Here is a 26,591-nt window from a genome sequence, read left to right as displayed (position 1 = left end):
CAGTTCTATATTCATCACTGTTTTTGACTTTCCCCATTTTACATTGCAACTCATCCTGTTGACTGCTATTTTGCCTTATCATAAACCTTTACATGCTAGCAGTCTCACTACACACTGCCTCTATCTGTAAACCAACTACCTGCTCTGAGAGATCCCTGACCCTTTTACTTGGCAGGCAACATACCATTCAGGTGTCTCTATCATGTCCATAGAATCACATCACTGTTCCTTTAACTATGGAATGCCCTAACACTGATGCAGTCAATAGACAATAGACAATAGGTGCAGGAGTAGGCCATTCAGCCCTTCGAGCCAGCACCACCATTCACTGTGATCATGGCTGATCATCCACAGTCAGTACCCTTTTCCTGCCTTCTCCCCAGATCCCTTTACTCCGCTATCTTTAAGTCCTCTTCACATCTCTTCTCTTCTGAGCCACAGCACAGGCTCTGTGCTAGAGATACAGTCACTGAGGTTCCCCCCTACCCCACTAACAATATAGGAAGTGGTCACAGGGGTACTCTGTATTGACTGCACATTCAGTTCCCTTTCCCAATAGCCATCTATTTTCTTGTCTCCTGCGATTTAGGGGTGGCTCCTATATATCACATTCCCTGTGGCTTCTATCTATCACTTTCTCATTCTCTTGCATGAGCTGAAGGTCATCAAGCTGCAGCTCCAGTTCCTTAACCCATCTTCTGAGGAATGCAGGTCAGTGCACTTGATGCAGGTGTGGTTATCCGGGTGGCTCGAGGTCTCCCAGAATTCGTACATCTCACACACAGAAGAAAACACAGCCCCTCGAGCGACTCCCACTGCATTAGCTGTGCTCTAACAAATGAGGAATGAAGAATAAAGAAGTTGAAGAAACTTACCAGATACTTTCTTCACCCAAGCCTGATCTCTCTGAAGCCTGATGAGCCAAGCCACTCCAACACTGGCCCACTCACATAATGGCCACTCTACTTGCTTTATTTTTATCTGCCCTTTCTAATTTTTTTAAGATCACGAGGATACGCAGTCCTCTTTTATTGTCATTTAGTAATGCATGCATTAAGAAATGATACAATTTGTTCCTCCAGAATGATATCACAGAAACACAAGACAAACCAAGACTAAAAAAAAGTGACAAAAACCACATAATTATTGCATATAGTTACAACAGTGCAAACAAAACCGTAATTTGATAGAAGAACAGACCATGGGCACGGTAAAAAGTCTCAAAGTCTCTCGAAAGTCCCACCATCTCACGCAGACAGTTGAAGGAAGAAAACTCTTCCTGCCAACTCTGAAAACTGCTGCAAGGAGTTGCCCTTTTTTATCTTCAGTTATGGACTCAATCTGGACATGTAGAAATGAAAGCTTGGCATATTAACAGAAAAAAGCTGTATGTAATATCTAAGGAAAGAGAGGAGTCCACTCTTAAACTCACATAGAGCATAGTGTTTACTTTTTCCATGACGAGTGTAGCAGATAACTCAGTTCACATATTTGCAAACTTCAAATGCAGTGTGGTCCCCTTCATTTTCCATTGTACCAGAAGGAGAACCCAGACACAGTTTGGGTGCAGTTGTGAAACTCAAATCAAATAGGAATAGGGTGATGTCTTTGTGACTCAGGAGAGCTATCTCCACAAAGGATTTTCTGTGTGCTATGAGAGTTATGAAATATGACCCTTAACTGATTAACAAGGGTTTTTGAAGCATCATTCAAGGTAAAGTGGCAGTGCTGACTCTGGCTCAACAATCTTTGTTGACAAGGACATCAGTGCATTTCGCCATTGCCTGTTAGAAAGTTTTAGAAGGTAAAAACTGAAGTCTTCTTTAACTGCATTTAATCAAGGTCATTCTCCAAGTCAATGAAATAGTTACAATGACAAAGGCAAAGTGAATACAAATCCATTAAGTTGTCAAGTGGCATTTAAGAGGTTATGAATCTTCTTCTAGAAGAATAATTTTGTCTAAACTCTGTTATGGAAACTTTGAATTGCATGCCCTTTATCAAATTCAGGGATTTACAGGAGCAAAATCTTGTGCAAACCAATGGTAATAGCTCTCTGCTTCAGAGTGTGACATTTTCAATTATTTATGATGAGGCAGCACTTCATCCAGGTATTCACAAAATCATCTACTCTGCACAAATAGAACAGATGAGATAGAACAGCTAAAATGTGATGTACAGGAAGAGTGAATCTGTGACAGGCCCACCATCAGTATACAAATGAGAACGCCCTTTAGACATTGATTCACCTCAGGCTTTCAAAGCCTAATATCAGAAAGGCAGCCAACGCCATCATGAGAAAACTGTAGGAAATTGTGATTTTTCTCCTCTGAGCAAGATGCATCCGAAATGCCTCATTATTAAAGATTCCCTGTTCAGGAATATGAATTAGTCCGGCTTCCCATGAGATTTCCCACAGCTCTGCAGACAATTCTGAATAACATTTTCTCACTGCAAATGAATTTGTTTAATTTGCAAGAGCAAGTCACAGCCATATATTCTCATTTGTACTGCCTTCTCTTTGCAAATAATTTGCAGAAATTTCCCTAATACAAAGAGATGTCAGACTGAGTTACTCATGTACAACTTCTGATCTAAGAATGCAGGAACAGCAAAAGTATGTTCTGATGAACATTAAAATCCCATTAGTTTGGATAGAGTATCATGCTGAATTAGAATTAGTGTGATCAAGAAAAAAAATGGTCATCAATTATGACAGTGAGATTTACTCAGACATTTTAATAATAAGTATGGAAATGTTGGGGTCAAACAATAAGCTGATCTTTCCACCAGAGCGATCAGAGTTGGCATACTTAGAAAGCTTGATGGGGTGGAACGGTAACTACTGGAAGTAGTTTCCAACAGATAGTGACAATTACAACTTAAAGGACATGTGGGGCTAAAGCATTTGTTTCACTGATGTGTGACTGGATGTGGTCAATGTCATACAGAGGACTGTGAAATCACTATATAATATTTATCTTACAGCACACTTAAGTCTTTGCAGCAAATGACTGTTTAAAAATGGTAGCTAAAGTCCAAATTGGAAGAGAAATTTGGGGTGCTACTGTGAGACAAATATTGGGGTGTCTATCTTTCAGATTGGTTGATACAGACAATGCCACTTCACTTTCTCTCATAATTGTCATTTATGTGTTCTGCTAGATGCACCAGTTCACAAGATCAATAAACAAGCTATTGTTTAAAAATAAAGCCATAAATAATGCACTGCAAGATTGATTCTGTGCTGCCAGAACCTGCCATTTAACACCATCAGTATAGTTTGTGAACTATCAGTTTTTGTTTTTTTAATTTTTCAGGAATATTTGAGAAATATTATAAATATATTGTATGATTAAGCATTTTCTGTTGTTTACATAATTAACTACATGTTACAGTATGGGAATTGCATACGTCATTATGCCACAACGTCTTAAGTGTGCGCTTCATTAATAGTAAAAATGAATTAAAGACATGTTATCACCAGCTTTGTGTTTTTCTTTCAATTAGTTTTATGTTTTGGAGTTATAAAACACAATAGTGGTGATGAGGTTGTTTTACAACAAGGCCGAGATGACTAACTAACTATTGAACTGCAGCAAGACGTTTCAGTAAAAAAAACGCACAGCACGTTTCTCTTCAAAAAGGGCGGGAGGAGAGTGACAGTCAAGTTAATTAAAAAGGCACAAAATAGATGAAATAATTATTTTTCTTCTGAACCCTTAGCTCCCTGTGGAGCAGAGCCCATTGATGACCTCCCGTCTCCATCGTCCTCCATTTTGAGCCCATTTCTCTAGGGTGAACCATGAGTGTCGCCATCTTTTGATTTCAGCCTTGATGTCTCTCCTCCATCTGTTCTTTGGACATCCCTTTTCCCTCTTTCTGAGCAGATTCCATTTTAATGCCTTTCTGGTGATGTTGTTGGCTGGCTTCTTCAAGGTGTGGCCAATCCACCTCCATTTCTGCCTGCGTACTTGTATCGTTATGGATTGCTAGTTGCTGTTTCTTCATGTTGTCCTGTTGGTTACTTTGACAGTCTATCTGATGTTTAGGATCCTTCCCAGGCACTAGATGATGTAAGCCTGCAGTTTTTGTGCAGTCTTCTTTGTTGTTTTCAGGATTCTGAGCCATATAGGAGCACTGTTTTAATATTTAAGCTGTAGTTTGTTTCTCTTTGATATGACTCTGGATGTCCACAGTTTCTTCAAGATGTTGAAAACTACTCTAGCCTGGTTGATCCTGGCTTTGACACCCTCCTCCATTCCACCACATATACTTATGTCACTCTCAGGCTCTGTTGGCTGTGTAAGTCTAGGGAAGATGATCTCTGGCCCTGCCGAACGAGCAAGATTGAGATGCAAGTCCACCCTGAAACCCTCTGTTTGTGTGGATGCCGTGTAATTTATTACCCTGTAACAAATCAGTATCACGGAATAACAGACAGCACGCTGCATACTATTAAACAATTTAGCTTTATAATTCTTAATTTGATGACAGGGTTAGTGAAGAGAAAGCAAAAAAAGAAAAGGGGCCCATTTTAATGAAACAGTCTAATGTGCACAAGTTGGAGCTCACGGTTTCCCCTTCGGCAATCCTGCTTCGATCTTCCCGGCCTTCATTGGATCATGGCTCCGCTCCGGTGTCTTCTCTCTTCATCTCCGACTGAACAAAAGACACAGATCACCCCGGTGTCAGGCACACGGCATGAAAACACACTCCCTTCATTGGATGGCTCACATTACAAAGCACCCGTTATCTTTAACCATATCCCAAACACTGCTTCTACAGGAAGACAATTACTTTAGCAGTGAAACCTTTCCCAGAGTGTTACACTCTCTCCCCCACCCCAACAAAATTAGTCATGTCCTCATGACATTGAGATAATTTGCCAACCCTTCATGCAAAGCACAAACTCCAACCCAGGTGTAAAAGGCAGTGACATAGCTTTGCAAGGCGATAGATGCCACACTCTGTTTCCCTGATGCTACACAGGCCAGCCTATCCCGTGGCCTCCTGATTCTTTGAGACCTTCTTACCCCCTCAACTACTTCTTCAGGTTCTGATACTCCTTGGGATACTTCTGGTCTACCTGATGAGGCCTCCCCTGGTCCATCACTCATGCCCTCCTGCAACTCGGACCCCTCTGCCCCTTGGCTGAGCCCTGCTTCATCCCTTTCAGGGTCTCACTGAAACCAAGTCTGTCCACAGATAGCTTCCCCTTCCCCACCCACCCCCCCATCGATTTTGTGTGACTCAGTGTGAGAAGGGTTGGTAATTTCTTCCTCAATCAGTTGGGAGTTAGCAATGGGTAGCGTATACCACACCCCCAGTTCCTTGTTCTCTGAATCAGTATTCCATTTTGAGGTGGGGTCGGTCTAATCTCTCCTGATGTTGGTCCTTCAGTCACCCTGTGTCACCGCGGAGTCCTCTCATTAGGTGTAGGTTCCAGGTCAGGCTCTGAGTCAACCCACACCTCTTGTCCCCAAGGCAGAAGGAGGTTCTGATGGGGAATCTCGACAGGCCCATTCCCATCCTCTGGTTTCACCTGGAAAACTGGTACGTTTGCCATCTGACTCTCCACTACATAGGGTGTAGCCGCCAGGTGGTCAGCCAATTTATGCTTCCCAGGGAGCTTCAAATTCCTTATGAGGACTCTGTCTCCTGGCATGAATTGGGACAACCTAACCTTTTGATCATACCACCACTTATTTCCTTGATTCTGCTTGGCAGCCGCAACCTCAGCTATTTCATAAGCCTTTCTCATCTCCCTTCTCATATCAGACACATACTTCAGATAAGTCTCCGGCGGCAGGGCTTCCTCGTCAGTCCCATAACAAAGGTTGATGATAAACCTCACCTCACGCCCAAACATCAGATAATATGGCGAGTACCTGGCAGTACACAAATATAGAAGTACTGAGACAGTACAATATGGGTGCAATATTGCTTAGCGCTGTGATGTGAGGTTCAGCAGGGTCACAGCCTCAGGGAAGAAGCTCTTCCTGTGCCTGCTGGTGCGGGAGCGGAGGCTCCTGTAGCACCTACTGGATGGGAGGAGAGTAAAAAGTCCATGGTTAGGGTGAGATGCATCCCTGATAATACTTTTCACCCTGCCCTGGCAACGTTTATGGTACATGTTCTCAATGGTACTAAGATAAGTGGAGTTGTGGATGAACTGGGCTTGTACTCGTTGGAATTTAGAAGATTGAGGGGGGATCTGATTGAAACGTATAAAATCCTAAAGGGATTGGACAGGCTAGATGCAGGAAGATTGTTCCCGATGTTGGGGAAGTCCAGAACAAGGGGTCACAGTTTGAGGGTAAAGGGGAAGCCTTTTAGGACCGAGATTAGGAAAAACTTCTTCACACAGAGAGTGGTGAATCTGTGGAATTCTCTGCCACAGGAAACAGTTGAGGCCAGTTCATTGGCTATATTTAAGAGGGAGTTAGATATGGCCCTTGTGGCTATGGGGATCAGGGGGTATGGAGGGAAGGCTGGGGCGGGGTTCTGAGTTGGATGATCAGCCATGATCATAATAAATGGCGGTGCAGGCTCGAAGGGCTGAATGGCCTACTCCTGCTCCTATTTTCTATGTTTCTATGTTTCTATGATAATGAAGTAGCTTTTCAAAGCTTGCAAAGAGATTTAGGCCAGTTAGAAGAGTGGGCTGAAAGATGGCAGATGGAGTTCAATGCTGATAAATGTGAGGTGTCATATTTTGGTAGGACTAATCAAAATAGGACATACATGGTAAATGGTAGGGCATTAAAGTTTGCAGTAGAACAGAGGGATCTAGGAATAATGGTGCATAGTTCCCTGAAGGTAGAATCTCATGTGGATAAAGTGGTAAAGAAAGCTTTTGGTATGCTGGCCAGAGCATTGGGTATAGGAGTTGGGATATAATGTTAAAATTGTACAAGGTATTGGTGAGGCCAAATTTGGAGTATTGTGTACAGTTTTGGTCACCGAATTGTAGGAAAGATGTCAACAAAATAGAGAGAGTACAGAGAAGATTTACTAGAATGTTACCTGGGTTTCATCACCTAAGTTACAGAGAAAGGTTAAACAAGTTGGGCCCTTATTCTTTGGAATGTAGAAGGTTGAGCGGGGACTTGATAGAGGTATTTAAAATTACAAGGGGGATAGACAGAGTTGACGTGGATAGGCTTTTTCCATTGAGAGTGGGGGAGATTCAAACAAGAGTACATGAGTTGAGAGTTAAAGGGCAAAAGTTTAGAGGTAACATGAGGGGGAACTTCTTTACTCAGAGTGATAGCAGTGTGGAACGAGCTTCCAGCAGAAGTGGTTGAGGCAGGTTCGTTGTTGTCGTTTAAAGTTAAATTGGACAGCTATATGGACAGGAAAGGAATGGAGAGTTATGGGCTGAGTGCAGGTCGGTGGGACTAGGTGAGCGTAAGAGTTCGGCACGGACTAGAAGGGCCGAGATGGCCTGTTTCCCTGCTGCAAGTGTTATGTGGCTATATGGTTATATGGTTATGGTGGGCAACTGGGTGCCGATAATCCGCTCTGTAGTTTTCACCACACGCTGGAGTGCTTTGCAGTCCGATACGGGACAATTGCCATACCACACTGAGATGCAGTTGGTGAGTATGCTCTCAATGGTACAGCAGTTAACGTCCGTCAGTATCCTGGGACAGAGGTGAGCTTTCCTGATGCTCCGCAGGAAATAAAGGCGCTGTTGCGCCTTTTTGATCAAGATGGAGGAGTTCAGGGACCAGGTGAGATCCTCGGAAATGTGGACACCGAGGAATTTGAAAATTGATACATGCTTCGCTACAGCTCCGTTGATGTAGATGGGACGTGAGTGTGGCTCCTAGCATGCCTGAAGTCCACAGTGATCTCTTTGGTCTTCTGGGTGTTAAGGGTCAGGTTGTTGTCGGCACACCACGCGGCCAGGTGCTGGACCTCATCCCTGTAGGCCGTCTTGTCATCCCCTCTGATCAGGCCAACTACTGTGGTGTCATCTGCGAACTTGATTATGGAGTTAGAACCATGTACAGGAATGCAGTCATAGGTGAAAAGGGAGTACAGAAGAGGGCTCAGCACACAACCTTGAGGCACGCCAGTGTTCAGGGTGAGAGTGGAGGAGGAGAGGTTGTCTAACTTAACTGATTGGGGTCCAAGGTCCAAAGGTCCAATTGCAGAGAGATGAGCTGATACCAAGCTGGCAAAGTTTGGCGATCAGCTTGGAGGGGATCACAGTATTGAATGCCAAACTGAAGTCAATGAACAACATTCTAACGTAAGAGTTGGGGCTGTCCAGGTGGGTCAGGGCAGAGTGAAGTGCCGTGGAGATGGCGTCCTCTGTTGACCTGTTGGTGCGATAGGCAAATTGATGGAGGTCCACGGTAGTGGGCAGACAGGATTTCAGATGTGATAGAACCAGTCTCTCAAAGCACTTTGCAATGATGGAGATGAGTGCAACTGGGCAGAAGTCATTCAGGCCCATGGCAGTGGAATGCTTCGGCACTGGCACGATAGTGCCAATCTTGAAGCTTGTGGAGACAACTGTTTGGGCCAGGAACTGATGACACAAAGGTTGGGGGTGTTGTGGATAGTGTGGGCTGTCAGAGGTTACAGTGGGACATCGATAGAATACAAAACTGGACTGAGAAGTGGCAGATGGAATTCAACCCAGATAAGTGTGAGGTGGTTCATTTTGGTTGGTCAAATATGATGGCAGAATATAGAATTAATGGTAAGACCCTTGGCAGTGTGGACAATCAGAGGGATCTTGCGGTCCAAGTCCATAGCACACTCAAAGCTGCTGTGGAAGTTGACTGTGTGGTTATGAAGGCATATGGTGTATTGGCCTTCATCAACCATAGGATTGAGTTCAAGAGCCGAGAGGTAAAGTTGCAGCTATATAGGACCCTAATCAGACCCCACTTGGCGTACTGTACTCAGTTCTAGTCAGCTCACGACAGGGAGGATGTGGAAACTATAGAAAGGGTGCAGAGAATATTTACAAGGATGCTGCCTGGATTGGGGAGCATGCCTTATGAGAATAGATTGAGTGAACTTGGCCTTTCCTCCTTGGAGTGACAGAGGATGAGAGGTGAACTGATAGAGGTGTATAAGATGATGAGAGGCATTGAACGTGTCAGAGGTTTTTTCTCAGGGCTGAAATGGATAACACGAGAGGGCCCAGTTTTAAGGTGCTTGGAAGTAGGTACAGAGGAGATGTCAGGGGTAAGCCTTTTACGCAGAGTTGTGAGTGTGTGGAATGGGCTGCTGGTGACGGTGGTGGAGGCAGATACAATAGGATATTTTAAGAGACTCTTTGATAGGTACATGGAGCTTAGAAAAATAGAGGGCTATGTGTAACCCTAGGTAATTTCTAAAGTAAGTACACATTCAGCACAGCATTGTGGGCCAAAGCACCGGTATTGTGCTGTAGGTTTTTTTATGTTTCTATGTTTCTAAAAAAAGCGACTGCCAGTTTTACTGAGTGCTGTTGGTGGAAAGGCACACAGTTTGCATTGAAATTTGACTTCTCCAGCCAAACTAGATGAAATGAGCTTTGCTGATTGTGAAACTAATGCAGGAACTTTTAGAAGCAGAACCATTGTTGATTGCAGGATGCTTTATGTTTCATAAATGGAATCAATTGGAAGGGGTGTCCATTTCAGCTTATGAGGCTGAATTGAAGAGTTTGTCTGGGGATTAACAATTCAGTAATGGGCTTAAAGGTGCACTGAGAAATCATTTAGTTTGTGGAATCTTGTAAGAAAATGTTCAAAAACTTTATAAAAAAGCACAAACATTTTAAACAGCTGCTAAAATTGCTGTATCAATGGATACTGCAGCCAGAGACACAATTGAACTACAATCAGGAATAAGAGTGAGTGTCAACATAATTGGACACCTAAACAGAGACCTGACTGGCTGAACAAGTTGTGTTACTGTTGTATCAGGGGATTACATACACCAGATCAATGCATGTTTAAAGGCGAAACTTGCAGTAAGTGCAAATGTAAGATGCATACAAAGAACATGAAGAAGAGACAATAATTAACTGCACATGGAAGTGAAAAAAATAAAAAGTCAAGTTGCAGTTTCTAAAAGAGAACTAAATCTACATTTTGTTGATGAAAAATATGATAATGATGAGAGTGATACAGATCTAAGTAGCCTTGAGGTCTACATTGAGAAAATTGACAAGGACAAGCAATATGGCAGAAGCGAATGACAAATTAATTAAAATAGAATTGGACACTAGCTCGGCTATTTCAGATTTTCCACAAATTAAGTTTAAAAGGCAGTTCAAAGACACTGAACTGAAGCCTGCAGATATCCAAATGAGAACTTATACTGGATAAAAGATAACTCGTGTGGGAATGACATTCGTCACAGTGAAATACAAAAAACAACAAACCACATTGGGCTTCTATGTGGTAAAAACAGGAGGTTTAGTATTGTGAGGCCATGAATGGCTGAGACAGGTTCTGAATTAGAGATCCATCCATCATTTTCATGTTACATCGTCTGAACAGGAGTCAACTGAAAGTGAATTATGAAAGGTATTGGACGAGGTCACAACAGTGTTCAGGGACGGCAATGGAAAACTCAAACATATCAGTGGTAAAGTAGTGTTAAATTAAAATGCCACACCTGAATTTTACAAAGCCTTTCCTTCTGCCATTTGCAATAAAATAGCCAGTCAGCTAGATTGAATGGAAGCTGAAGGAATTCCTTCCAAGGTTGATTGGAATCCATGGACAATGCCAGTTATCCTGGAAGCCAAGAAGGATGGGTTTGACAGGACTGGTGGTGATTTTAAGGTTACCATCAACCCATTACTGAATGTAGATCAATACTTTCTGCCCAGGATGGAGGATATAATTGCAAGCCATCTTGGAGGGAAGCACTTCCGCAAAATGAGCTTAGCTAAGGTCTACTTACACATGGTGATGGAAGAAGAATCCAAAGGTTCACCCTTAACAATCACAGGGGGTTTTATCATGTTACTAAGCTTACTTCTCCTGAACTTTGAGAGAAATATATGGACGAGGTGCTGCAAGGCTGTCCAGGCACTTAGTGTTACCTGGATGATATTATTGTTATCAGTAAAGTTGAGAAAGAACAACTGCAAAATCTTGGGACAGTGTAAAAAGATTAGGATATTGTGGGCTTAGAGCACAATGTATAAACTGTGAATTCTTTAAACAAAGCTTTGTTTAAATGGCAATGGACAAAACAGTGTGAGATGGCTTTCAAAAGGTAATGGAAATGCTGATGCAGACGCTGTATTCACACAGTATGACCAACATCGTCCAGTGAAACTTGCCTGTGATGCCTTGCCTTATCGTATAAGTACAATCATGTCACATGTTATGAGTGATGGATGCAAATAGCTGATAGCCTTTGTATCACAGCTTCTTACCAAAGAGAAAAAAATTATGCAAGGATAGATAGAGAGGCCTTGAGTCTGGTTTGTGCTGTTAATCAGTTCACCCAGTACTTTATGAGAGAGAGTTTAGTCTCATTACTGATCATCAACCACTAGTGTCCATTTTCAACCCACAGAAGGGTGTTCCTCTAACGTTGAGATGGGTTCCATATCTTGGAGGATGCGATTACAAGGTCGAATTCAAGAGGGCAGCCAGTCATGGAAATGTTGATGGATTGTCCCTTTTACCCTTGAAAAAGGAAATACATGAAAAATTTAGAGTATGTATTCTTGACATATTCTCCCTCATTCATATTGAAAATTTCACTATTATGTCACAGAATAGACCCTAAGACATAGGAGCAGACTTAGGCCATTTTGCCCACTCAACCCCATACACCTACCTTCTCACCATATCCTTTGATGCTGTGATCAATCAGGATTCTGCCATAAATATACCCATGGACTTGACCTCCACCACAATCTGTGTCAGAATATTCCACAGATTCACCACTCTGTGGCTAAAAATATTCCTCCTTACCTCCATTCCAAAAGGTTGCCTCTCGATTTTGAGACTGTGCCCTCTAGTTCTGGATACCCCCACCAAAGGAAACATCCTCACTACACCCACCTTATCTAGTGCTTTCAACATTTGGAAGGTTTCAATGAGAGTCCCCTGCATTTTTCTAAATTCCAGTGAATATAGTCCCACAGCTGCCAAATGCTCCTCATATGTTAAGACCTTAATGTCCAGAATCATCCTTGTGAACTTGGTCTGCACTCACCCAAAAGACAACACATCCTTTCTGAGATATGGGGCCCAAAACTGTTAACAATACTCCAAGTGCGGCCTGACTAGGGTCTTATAAAGCCTCAGCATTATCTTCTTGCTTTCATATTTTATTCCCCTTAAAATAAATGCCAACATTGCATTTGCCTTCTTTACCACAGACTCAACCTATAAATTGACCTGCTGGGAGTGTTGCACAAGGACTCCTAAGTCCCTCTGCACCTCTGATGTTTGAACCTTCTCCCCATTTAGGTAATAATCCGCACTATTTTTCTTTTTACAAAAATGCATTATCATACATTTCCTAACACTGTATTCCATCTTCCACTTTTTTACCCATTTTCCCAATGTTTCTAAGTCCTGCTGCAATCGCATTGCTTCCTCAGCACTACCTGCCCTTCCACCTATCTTTGTATCATTAGCAAACTTTGCCACAAAGCCATTAATTCCATTATCCAAATTATTAACCAACAATATGAAAAGTAGCGGACCCAATATTGACCCCTGAGGAACATCACTAGTCACTGGCAGGCAACCAGAAAATCTGCCCTTTATTCTCATTCTCTGCCTCTTGCATGTCAACTATTACCCTATCCATGCCAGTATCTTTTCTGTTCCTTTATCTTTATCTTGTTAAGCAGACTTATGTGTGACACCTTATCAAATGCCATCTGAAAATCCGGTAAAGGCCACTGCCTCTCCTTTGTCTACCCTGCTTGTTACTTCCTCAAAGAACTCTAACAGATCTGTCAGACAAAATTTTACTTGACAGAAACAATGCTGACTTTGACTTATTTTTTGATTCGTCTCCAAGTACCCCAAAATCTCATCCTTAATATTAGTCTCCAACACTTTCCCAACCACTGACATTAGGCTAACTGGCCTATAATTTCCTTTGTTTTGCCTTCCTCCATTCTTAAAGAGTGGAGTGAAACTTGCAATCTTCCAGTCCCCCAAGACCACCCAGAATCAAGACATTCTTGAATATCATAACCAATGTACCCCTTATCTCTTCAGCAACCTCTCTCAACACTCTGGATGTAATTCATCTGGTCCAGGGGGCTTAATAACCTTAAGGCCTTCGAGTTTGTCTAGCACTTTTTCCTTTGTAACTTCAGTGACATTCACGCTTTCTCCCTGATACTCACGGATCTCTGGCATACAACTAGTGTCTACCATAGTGAAGACTGATGCAAAGTACCCATTAAGTTCATCTGCCATTTCTTTGTCCCCCATTACTACCTCGCCAATGTCATTTTCCAGTGGTCTAATATCAACTCTCACATCCCTTTTACTCTTTACATAACTGAAGAAGTTTTAGTTTTCTGCTTTATATTATTGGCTAGTTTGCTCTCATATTTCATATTTTCCCTTCTCATAGATTTTTTAGTTGCCTTTTGTTGGATTTTAAAAGTCTCTCAATCATCCAATTTCCCATTCACTTTTGTTTCCTTGTATGTCCTTTCCTTGGCTTTTATGCAGTCCTTAGCTTCCCTTGTCAGCCATGGTTGCCTACCCCTGCCATTTGACAACAACTTCTTCTGTGGGACATATCTATACTGCGCCTTGTAAAATATTCCCAGAAACTTCTGCCGTCTTTGGTCTGTCGTCATCCCTGCCAGTATCCTCCTCCAATCCACATGGGCAAGCTCCTCCCTCGTACCTCTATAATTCCCTTTATTCCATTATGATACTGATACATGTGACTTATGCTTCTCTTTCTCAAATTGCAGTATGAATTCAATCATATTATGATTACTGCCTCCTAAGGATTTCTTTACATTACACTCACTAATAAGGTCCGGGTTATTAAACAACTCCCAATCTAAGATATCCTTTCTCCGAGCAGGCTCAAGCACAATCTGCTCTAAAAAGTCACGTCATAGGCATTCAACAAATTCCCTCTCTTGTGATCTGACATCAACTTAATTTTCCCAATATCTTGCATATTGAAGTCCCCCATTACAATTGTGTCCTTACCTTATTGCACATCTTTTCCAGCTCCCTTTGCAATCTCATTCCCACATTTTGGCCTATATATGATTCCTATAATGGTTTTTTGAGCCTTGCAGTTCCTTAATTCCACCCACAAAGATTCAACATTCTCTGCCCCCATGTAAACTCTTTCCAAAGATGTAATTCCATCTTTTACCTATGGAGCCACACCACTGCCAATGCTTTCCTACCTGTCCTTTCGCTATATAGTATTCCCTTTGATATTTTGCTCCCAGCTATGGCCTTCTTTCAGCTACGACTCAGTGGTGCCCATAACGTCATACCGACCAATTTCTAATCACGCCACAAGTTCGTCCACCTTATTCCAAATGCCACGTGCATCTAAATACAGCACCTTCAGTCCTGCATTCTTTGCCCTTTTGAATTTTGCCTCTGTGGTACAATTTAACTCTTTGTTCTGTCTGCATTTGTATCCAAACACTGACTAGTCCTTCCCTACATGCATGTTACATCCATCATCTACTTGTAAATCTGCAGGCTCATCCTCAGCTCTATCATGCCGATTCCCATCTCCCTGCTATATTAGTTTCAACCACACCCAACAGCTCTAGTAAACCTGCCCACCAGAACATTGGTTTACCTTGAATTCAAGTGCAATCCGTCCCTTTTGTACAGGTCACACCTGCCCCAGCAGTGGTCCCAATTTTCTAGAAATCTGAATCACTGCCTCCTGCTCCAATTCTTCAGCCACACATTTACCTGTCACCTCATTTTATTCCTATCCTCACTGTCGCAAGGCACAGGCAACAATCCCGAGATTACTACCGTTGAGTTCCTGCTTCTCAGTTTCCCTCCAAACTCACTGGATTCTGCTTTCAGGACCTCCTTGCTTTTTCTACCTGTGCCGTCGGTGCCAATATGTACTATGACTTCTGGCTACTCACCCTTCCATTTCGGGATATTGTGGACATGTTCAGAAACTTCATGGAGCCTGGCTCCTGGGAGGCAATCTACCATCTGTGTTTCTTTGTCGCGTCCACTGAATTGCCTATCTGTCTCCCTAACCTTACAGAGTCCTTTACCCTTCTGAGCCACGGGGCCAGACTCAGTGCCGGAGGCACAGTCACTGCTGCATCCCCAAGATAGATTGTTCCCCTTAACAGTACTTAAAATAGAGTACTTATTGTTGAAGTGGACAGCCACAGGGGTACTGTCCAGTATCTGATGTTCTACTTTCCCTCTCCTGACAGTCACCCATTTATCTGACTCCTGATGATCCAAAGGGAAACCAGAAAATGACCCTCACTGTCTCAGGCAACCCAAAATGCCTGGAAAATGCAGAAGAAATTCTAGTTTCCCATTTTTCATGATTGCCAGGATGAACTTACGTGGGCATTGACAGTTGTTGTGCCATCCTAGCTGAGAGCCAACGCGTTGGGTGAGTTACAGTCCAGTCATCTTAGTGTGGGTGTGGTCAAGATCAAAGTGTTGGCCCGAAGCTTTCTCTGGTAGCCTGAGGTAGATCAGCAGATTAAGCAGCTTGCCATGCACTGTTCCAGATGCCAACATAGCCAGAAGATGTCAAGAGCAGCAATGCATCCCCGGGAATGCCCTGCATTGCTCTGGCAGTGGATTCATGTGGATTTTGCCAGACCATTCATGGGCACAAATCTCTTGGCATAAAGGCAGAGAAGATTCGACAGGGCAAATGAATTAATTTTGCTCCTATGTCTTGTGGTCTTATGGTATGTTTTATATGGTTGAATATTAAACCATTCCTTTTTTTTTGTAAAGAAGGAGGATACATCAGTTCCTATGGAATAGCTGCCCAGAGAGGGGAGGAAAAACTTAGAATAGATCACTAAAACCACATGCAGACTTCATGAAATACTATGCTCCAGAGCTGGAATTGGAAGGAATTAAATTTATAATCTTTGTCATTCCACAAGATCGAGAAGATTAAGACTATGTGTTTGGTGCACAAAATTATCATTGCAAAGTTAAACAACTTCAAAGCAATTTTATGAGATTGTCTATCTCGGGATTTCAGGTTTGATCTGATACAGATTAGCAATCTATCAGATATGGTACAGGTCATTTTCACTAGACTACTGTATCGCACCAAACGCTTCATGCACCAAATCATAGTTTACAAAGCTCCACTCTATGTACAAGTTCAGAGTTTAAGCTGAAAGTACAAAAATAAATAAATACACAACTGTGTTACTTGATAACAGAATTCAAATAATATTACAGCTGGATATAAGAAATAAACTGTTAATCTATATCATCTTTCAAAGTAGAAAAAAAAAGATGAGGAAGCATTTTACAGAGATGCGTAAAATTATGAGGGATTATGCATGGTATTTGAAATAGGTTCTTTCCATTGATTTGGGAGTATGAAATGTTAGATGTGAGAGATATACTATTGAAAACAGGAGAAATAATTTTAATCCAGGTGATTGATTAGATTGTATGACTTGCATCTATGTTGTAATTTTAAGCCTTTCCAATTAGACTGTACTTCAAAGCATGTTCTCCGAAGCTGTGCTTCAAAGGCAGGTATGACAACTAATCAGTGCAAACGTGTTTTAGCCCTGACTTTGACCTGTCCTTCCTACTGGGAGTGTAGTACTGGGTAATTGACAGCTGAATTTTCAGTGTCAATGTGAAGCTAATGAATCTTTGAACCAATACTGTAACTTGAAAGTGATTGTATGTTGCTATTATCTTCAAGGCAGAATAAAATTCAAAAGATAAATTTCTCCAGTCTCAGCCTTTGCTTTTTGTGCTCATTTGTATGATGCATTAGAAGAGAGACCCACATTCATACAGCACCCTACCACACATCACACAACCATGCCATTCATATCAGAAAAAATAAAATACTTTAAATCTGAATCACGTTTCTCAGTAGAGGAATGTGATTTTGTAAAGAGAAATTGTCTTGCTAAAATATTTCATCCTGATGCTACAATTATTGACTTGGCATTAATTGTCCTCCATCAATATGTCTGTTGCCACTTCAGCTTAGAATTTGCATTTGTGTCACTAACAGGGCTTCAGCTGGTAAAATCTGAAGTGAGAAACCAAATGCCTTGTTTTTGGCTGCTGACTCAAATAAACATTGTGTACTTCATTCCTACCCCTGATGTCTGCAACATCTTATCCTTGTGACAAGTAGCTAATCCCATATCTGCTGCATCACAAACACTGAAGATTTAAATAACCTTGAGTTATTCATATTCTGGTCTTTCCATACACTCCAATAACCCTCATCCTTTTCTTAGTCAGCTCCATGTTTAATTAATATAATTCTCCCCTGGGCGACCTCAGATTCCCCACCCTCCATAAACTGAACTCATCTAAAACTTTGAAGACGTATGGTTAGGGTTAGGGCTTGTAAGTTATGGGCATGCTACGTTGGTGTTGAAAGCGTAGCGACTCTTGTGAGCTTCCCCGAACATGAGCCTTGATCTGTGTTGGTTGTTGACACAAATGACGCATTTCACTGTATGTTTCAATGTTTAGATGTATATGTGACAAATAAGCTAATCTTTATCTTTCTTTAACTTCATAATTGCTGCCAGTGAGAGTTTAATGTGCACAATATGACTGTTACAATTTCTCCATTGTAGCTGTGATTGCATTTCCAAAGTGCCTGTAAAATGCTTTACCATATTCCAATGCAATGTAAGGTAGGGCATAAACTGAAGTTCTTTTTTTAATGATTTTCTTCACTCATGCTGCAGGCAAGTGAAGATAATACATCCAACCATCAATAATTCGACTGGTTCACCTTTATGATCCTGGGTGTTGTTTAACATTGGGATAGAAAAGCATATCAAGGCCTTGGTGAAAATCATAGAGTCATACAGCATTAGAGCACAGAAAAAATCCCTCCAACCCATTTAGTCCATGCTGAACTGTTATTCTGCCTAGTTCTATTGATACACACCAGGTCCATAGCCCTCCATAACCCTCCCATCCACGTACTTATGCAAGCATTTTTTAAATGTTGCAGTTGAACCTGCATCCACCACTTCTGCTGGCAGTTCGTTCCACACTCTCATCAACCTCTGAGTGAAGAAGGTCCCTCTCAGGTTCCTCTTAAAAATGCCACCCTTCACATTCAAATCTATGACCTCTACTTCTAGACTCATCCAATATAAGCTTGCTTGTATTTATCCTATTTGTACACCTCATAATTTTTATATACCTCTATCAGATCTCTCCTCATTCTCTTACAATTCTGGGAATAAAGGCCTGACCTATTCAGCCTTTTCCTAATAACTCAGGGCCTCAAGTTTTAGCAACATCCATGTAAATTTTCTTTGTACTCTTTCAGTTTTGTTGATATCTTTCCTGTAGGTGGGTGACTAGCAATATATACAATACTCCAAATTTGGCCTCACCAATATCTTACGAACACAACTTCAATATACATCCCAACTCCTGTAGTTAGTACACTAATTTATGAAGGTAAATGTGTCAAAAACATTCTGTATGACCCTACCTACCTGTGCTGCCACTTCCAAGGAATTATTGATCTGTATTTCCAGATCCCTTTACACTTCTCAGTGTCCTACCGTTCACTATGAAAGTCTTACCCTCGTTTGTCCTTCCAAAGTGCAACACCTCACACTTGACTGCATTAAATTTCATCTGCCATTTCTCAGCACTGTATTTTCCAACTGATCTAGATCCTGCTGCAAAGTTTGATAGCCTTTCTCACAGTCCATACCCCAATTTTGGTGTTTATCCAGTTTACAATACTATCATCCAAATCACTAATAAAGATAACAAACCACTATGAGACCAGCACTGATCCCTGTAGCACACCATTGCTCACAGACTTCCAGTCAGAGAGCCAAATGTTTGCTACTGTTCTCTAGTTCTCCCGCAAAGCTAATGACAAATCCACTCCTTTATCCTGAATGTCAAGCACAAAACCTTCTGACCAGCCTCCCATGTGGAATTCTCAAGTTTGAGTAAATATAGATGCAAAAAATCAATTTGAAGATCTCTCCATCATTTTCAGCTCTATGAAAAGGTCTCGTAATCTTCAAATGAATTAATTTGGTTCCTTGCTGTCCTTTTGCTCTTAATACTGTAGATCTGCAGAACCCCTTGGGATTTTTCTCCATGATATTTGCTCCTTCAGCATGTCGTGAAGTCTAACAGAATGGTATCAGACATGAAGGATTCATCCAACAGGAACTGGATCTGTTCTTCTTGGGGCAAGTAGGTTAAGGATAATGGTCTGAAATGGAGCTGGAGAAAACTTGCTTCCCTTTGTAGACACTCTGCAAGTGAAGGGCATAGACATAAGATAATGAGGAAAGAGCTGATCAGAAGAGATGACTTATTTTTGACTTATTATGTCATCATCTAGATTTCAGTGTTTCAGAAGATATGGAAGCAGTTTCAATAATAATTTGTCAAAAAGAACAATATGTACCAGTGTATATTGCAGTGATGTGGGGGAAAGCATGAGGTTAATCAATAGTTCTTTCAGAGATCTATTCCAAGTAAATGGTTTAAATGGCATACTTCTGTATTATAGGATTCAAATACATTGCTCAATGACCAGTTCTATGGATATAATTTCAATTCTAATTATTTGGTACCACTCACTTGTCATGCTGCATGTATGTACTTTCCTTTACCATGTGGCTATGCTTATCCGTTACTTCAATATTCAGTCTTTTCAGACAATACTTGAATCATCTGAAGGGTCTTGATACCAATCAAGTCCACCTGGAGTTAACAAACAAGAGAAAATCTGCAGATGCTGGAAATCCAAGCAACACACACAAAATGCTCGAAGAACTCAGCAGGCCAGGCAGCATCTATTGAAAAAAGTACAGTCGACATGTCGGAATGGGAATGGGAATGGGAAGTGGAATTAAAGTGGGTGGCCACTGGGAGATCTTGTTTGTTCTGACGGATGGCCACCCATTTTAATTCCACTTTCCATTCTGATATGTCCATCCATGGCCTCCTCCACTATCAGGATAACACCATACTTAGGTTGGAGGAACAGCACCTTAGCTTCCATTTGGGTAGCTTCTAACCTGATGGCATGAACATTGATTTCTCAAACTTCCAGTTATGCCTCCACTGCGCACCCTCCCCCCCCCACTTCACCATTTCCCATTCCCTTGTCCCTCTCTAATGCTACCTCCTTGCCTGTCCATCACCTCCCTCTGGTGCTCCTCCCCTCTTTCTTCTTCTTCCATGGCCTTCTGTATCTTTCACCAATCAATTTCCTAGCTCTTTGCTTCATCCCTCCCCCTCTAAGTTTCACCTGTCACCCGGCATTTCTCTCTCCTCTCCACCCACCTTTCAAATCTATTCCTCAGCTTTTCTTCTCTGCAGTTTTGACTAAGGGTTTTGGCCCAAAACTTCAATTGTACTTTTTTCCATAGATGCTGCCTGGCCTGCTGAGTTCCTCCAGCATTTTGTGTGTGCCACCTAGAGTTAAACTGCTGTTAGTGAGGTGAGTCAACAATGTTGATTAAGGGGTAAAAATATGCCCAGATTGTGGAGATAACTCTTCTTCTTCAAAATTGTATACAGGGAATTTTGTCTCTTGCTTGAGAATCCTGGTAGAGTCCAAATTTTAAAATCTTGTCCAATGGATAGCCCCTTCAATGTGAAGTATTCTCTCAGTATGCCAGTAGCATGTCTTGTCTAGATTAACAAAGCTACAAACCTGTGACACAGAGGCAGGATTGTAGATGACTAAACTGTGACTCAAGCATGTGTGAACTGCTTGCCATTTCCACAATATAAAGCTTGCATCATAATGAAGCACATCAATTGCTATTGGGCAGCATGGGACCTCTTGTGTCTTTGAGTCAGCATTCGGCTGTAATGGTGCAACATTGAAAGGGAAAAGCTGTCAGTTATCACCCATGTTGTTACCCATGGTCAGAGCATTGGCTGATTTATACTTGTGTGCACTAGTTTACGCCGTAGCCTACTCAAAAGGGCTACGCCATTGTGAGCATTTATACTTGTGCGTTGGTGTGTCTGCATCGCTCTGCAATTCACCGCCAAAACGCTACTTGGCGGTGGGGTTTCTATGCCACTGTGTTGAGTTTCTTCGTGTTGAAACTAAACGCGAGGAAACTCAAACTTCAAACAATGGCGACTGAAACTGAAGGAGGGTGAATTTTCTGTGCTTGTCCGGCCACTGCGAGACATGGACGAGGAAATGCATATCAATTTTTTTCAGATGTCGGCAGGTAGATTTGACGATTTGGTTCATTGTCTCCAACCATTTATTTCACATCAGTGTACACACAGTATATGCAGAGACTGGCAATCACCATTCAAGTTTTAGCTTCTGGTGGAAGTCAACAGGCTGTAGCAGCTAGCTACAAACTGGTGTCATGTACAGGGTCCTCCATAATTTCGGAGACAGCGAGTGGGAAAGACAGAATCATCCTCTGGTTGGCTGACAGCGACTAGTGGTGTTCCGCAGGGGTCGGTGTTGGAACCTCTTCTTTTTATGTTGTATGTCAATGATTTAGATGATGGAATAGATGGCTTTGTGGCAAGTTTGCAGATGATACAAAGATTGGTGGAGTGGCAGATAATGTTGAGGAAACAGGTTGCAGAAGGACTGATACAGATTAGGAGAATGGGCAAGAGAGTGACAAATGAGGGAACAGCCTTAGGATATAGAGGTGTCCATTTAAAACAGGGATGCAGAGAAACTTCTTTAGTCAGAGGGTGGTGAATTTGTGGAATTTTGTTAACACAGCAGCTGTAGAGGCCAGGTCGCTAGGCATATCTGCAGTAGAGCTTGATAGGTTCTTGATTGGACATGGCATCAAAAGTTACAGGATGAAGGCCGGGGAGCAGGGCTGAGGAGGGGAAAGAAAGAATCAGCCATAAATGAATGGAGGAGCAGACTTGATGGCCCATATGGCCTATTTCTGCTCCTATGTCACATGGTCTATGTTACAATATCCTGTAATTGGAAATAAATTGGCTAACATGTATTAAAGGAAACAGAAATTTAGTTTTATATTTGAAATTCTGATAAGATTCAACTTGTTCTCAGGCATTTTTACCTTTTATAATAATAATTATGTTTGAAAGATTATATCAAATGCCATTGTAATCAGTTTATATGTATGTCAATGACAGCGCAGATGTATAAACTTGATTTTCTCACTGAATGTATTATATGTGTTGTGTTTATCTCACATGTCTGGTAAGACTTTTTTGCTGGAAAAAACTCAAAAGTCAAAGATGAGTAGGTGGAGTATTACTGATAGTGCTGTTGTCAGTACTACTGATATCAGTATTAGTAGTATTATCAGTACTACCAATATTACTGATAGTAGGTGGAGTATTACTGATAGTGCTGCTGTCATTTAAAGAAAGTAGGCTGTGGAGTCTGTCCCATAATGGAGCTGGAAAAAATGGCTTTCATGGTCTAAGGTGAGGGAATTAAATACTTAATGTACATCCCATCAATTACTCTGTCAAAATCAACAGCACTGAGTGAAATATGATCTCAACTTTATAAAGCAACAATTAATTGCAATGTATCATTGTTGCATTGCCAATATTTAATTCATTTTTGTCTTTTTTCTTCCATGTTAATAACTTAAAGAATATTGACATCAAGTGAATGAACATTCATTAGTCTATGTGTTAGTTCCAATTTCCCATGCTTAGTGATTTGACTAAAAAAAAGTATGACTATGACTATTGACTAAGACTATATATTTCTATCCTCAGCTGTCAGGTTACTGCTTTTAAATACGTCACAACTTCATAATAGTTAATATGATAATTTGATCTATCAAAATCTTGGATTGTAATCTAAAATATCGAATTTTAATGTATTGGGCACAATTTTTCAATTTAAAGTGAAAGTGCTATCCCAAGCTAAATTTCACAAGTCCTCTCTCTTTGTCAATTCAAACCAATTTTAGCAAATCATATAATTTTTAAATATTGACCTTGCTCTGGCAAATATCAAGCGCTCAGATAGCAAAATCTCAGGCTATTTAATCTATAGGCGGGAGGAGAAGATGGCGATGCGGCACAGCGCGCGCAGCTCTCTGGTGAAATGATACCGTATTTGTTAAATAGGGTACCATGCACAATTCTGATTTGATGGAGACAGCCGTGAGAAGCACGGAGGAACATCAGGAGAAACTTCTGAAATGCCCGGTTCACTGCAGCTGCTACTGTGTGATTGAGAATCTCTGGAGGGAAGGCCTCAAAATCCTTGGCTTTGCCTGCTGCTGGCGGCCGGGGCTGGGGTCGAAGCACTCGGCAGAGATTGTGCTCGGTGCTCGGTGTCGGAAGACTGGTTGGAGGCTCGAAGTTTTCGGAAGACTCAAAGTCGGACTGTGGTCGGGCATGGCAGGGACAGTTTTCTTCCTTCTCCCATCTGCGTGAGATGTGGGACTTTTGAGACGAGCACAGAACGCAAGTATGCGCAGATCAAACGAGAGGCTGTTAGTCTAGTCTGGGGAACAAAGAAGTTCCACCACTACCTCTGAGGGCAAAAGTTTATGCTACTGACAGATCGCCAGCCTCTTGTGTCCATTTTCAATCCCAGGAAGGGAATTCCAGTGATGATTGCTATCCAATTGCAACACTGGCCACTATTTCTAGGAGCCCATTCTTACAACATAAAGTTCAAGCATACCAAACAGCACAACAACACTGATGGCTTGTCAAGTCTTCCACTATTGGCAACTGAACAAGAAAAGTCTTCATAGTGTGACCCAGCAGAAGTGTTCAATACCACAATGGTGGACCAGTTGCTAGTAGCAAATTTGGAAATACAAAGAGAAACAAAGAATGACCCGACATTGTCTAAAGTCTATGACATCAACATACAATGATGGCCAGCTCAGGGTAACCCCACGTTTCCAGAGTTCTCAGCGAGACAAGACCACCTGTCGGTATGTCAAAGAACGCGTCCAGTATCTCGTGTTGTGGTTCCCTCTAAACCACACATCAGACTGTCAGAGAATCTCCATGAGTAAGTCTGTGTCTTTATTGATGCTTTGCTGCACGCTTGAGTGTTTGGTGGGGGGGCAGGGTGCTGATGTTTTTTTTGATGGTGGGGGAGGGGGATGTTGTTGCTTTGCTGCTCCTTATTCATGGGAGGGGTGAGTTTTGGGGTTCTAACATTTAACTGTCATTCATTCTTTGGGGCACTCATCCGTTTTTGAGTACGTTTGCGAAGAAAAAGAATTTCAGGATGTATACTGTATACATTTCTCTTACATTAAATGTACCCATGGAAACCTATTGAACTACTGAAGGACACCTGGGTACAGCCAAGTTTAACAGCCTTGCCCACAGCTACCTGTGGTGGCTGGGAACAGATAGACAGATTGAAAACTTGGCTAAAAGCTGTTTAGGATTCCATAAAGTATAAAATGCACTCTCACAGCCACCGTCGCCTGCCTCACCATGGCAAAGTGTGCGTATTGACTTTATTGGGCTATTCATGGATTCCATGTTTCTGATTACTGTGGATGCTCATTTGAAGTGGCAGGAGATCATAGCAATGAAGTCCACCACCTCAGAAAAGACTGTTGCCACTCTGAGGACTATTTTCACCAGAAACAGCTTACTTAAACAAATTGTGAGTGACAACAGACCACAATACACATCAGAAGAATTCAGACTGTTAATGAGGAAAACTCTCATCAGACATTTCAAGTCAGCTCCTCACCACTCAGCAATCACCACTCAAACTCAAAGGTTTATCCAAACATTCAAGGGGTCCGTTAAAGTGATGGAGAAGGAAGACATTTCCCTACAGCACAAGGTGGACAATTTCATTTTTGTGTTTCGGAACTCTTTAGGCAATGATAAATCAAACATCTGCAATGCTGTTCATGAGCAGGAATCTAAGATCTCACATTGACCTCCTGAAACCATATCTACAGAGGGAAATGCAGAATAAACAGTTCAACCAGTTGCAGTGAAGTAGCAAAGATCTTCAAGATTGGACTGGAAGTCCTTGCGCATGATTATGAGTTGACTGCATCCAATAAGACAGATACATTACAGTCACCAGACTTGCCTCTCAGTGATGATGTCATTGACAGCAATGTGACACCTGAACCAAGAACATTGTCTTAATCAAGACACCTGCCAAACCTGATGCCACCCCACACGACCAGAGGTACTGTCCTGAAAGAAACAAAGCACAAAAGACTGAGTCCTTAGAACTGTGAAGTTAGTTATGGACTGTTATTGTGAAAGTATGTTTATTTGGAATATGGGTTGTAAAAGGGAATTGAATGTTTCATACACACACAGTTTATGATAAATTAGTCTAAAGGGGGAGGAAGTGTGGTGTATAGATCTATTTCGTTTAGAGCAATGACTTCACTTGGCACTATGTATTAATCTGGTGTGTACACATGTGCATTGAACTTTCTGTCTCTGTCTCTCTCTCTCTCACTGCAATGTGAATACATCAGTAAAAGCCATCTCCCGGATGCATGTTTTTATTTAATTGATATGTAGTTGCACAGACATAGCACCCATGGTGCTAATAAAAGTGGACAAATCAATCCAGATGCTGGAGAAACATTGTGACTCATTGATTATGAACTGGATAAACAAAAGCATTAATTTGACACATCTGAGGTAACTGTGGGACATCTGACTTTGCAAAATACTCCATACAAATAAAAATACATTTTGGTATGAACTTAATTTGAGAGAGCTGAATTAATCAAAAAGGACCTAGAATGAGAGACACTAATAGAATAATTTCTTGTGCTCAGCATCTTTATTCAGGGAATGACTAGCCAATTAGAGATGATAGCACATTCGCATGCAGAGTCATTGAGTTTTACAGCACAGAAACTGGCCGTTCAGTCCAGCACATCCATATCGACCTTTTTGTCAACCTACGCCAAACCCATTTGCCAACATTTGGTCCATATCCTCCTATTTGTGGCCCATTCAAATGCTTGTCTAAATATCTGTTAAACATTGTGGCTATCTGCTGCATATAGGCTTGGTAAACTCAAATCCATTGACTTCACTTGCCCCATCACTGAACTGTTCAAACAACCTATGGAATCACTTTCAAGGACTCTTCATCTCATGTTTTCAATATTTATTGATTATTCATTTATTTTTCTCTTCCACAGTTGTACAATTTTTGTCCTTTGCACACTGTTGTTCGACTATCCTGTTGGGTGCTGTCTTTCATTGATTCTATTCTATTTCTTGGATGTATTCAGAGCTCTATAAGTACTTTGATAATAAGTTTACTTTGAACTTTGAAAAGAAAGGAATCCATCTGAATGATGTTAGCAGTAACTCTGTAACTCCGTAACTCCAACACAAGTAAAAAGTCCATATGAACATATGATAGATCAATGCCCAAGCTTCCTCAGATTATTGTTGGCTTACTGA

Source organism: Mobula birostris, chromosome 10 (genome assembly GCF_030028105.1).
Source record: "Mobula birostris isolate sMobBir1 chromosome 10, sMobBir1.hap1, whole genome shotgun sequence".
Taxonomy (NCBI): domain Eukaryota; kingdom Metazoa; phylum Chordata; class Chondrichthyes; order Myliobatiformes; family Myliobatidae; genus Mobula; species Mobula birostris.
The sequence above is the reverse complement of the archived record's forward strand: the minus strand, read 5'-3'. Positions refer to the sequence as shown.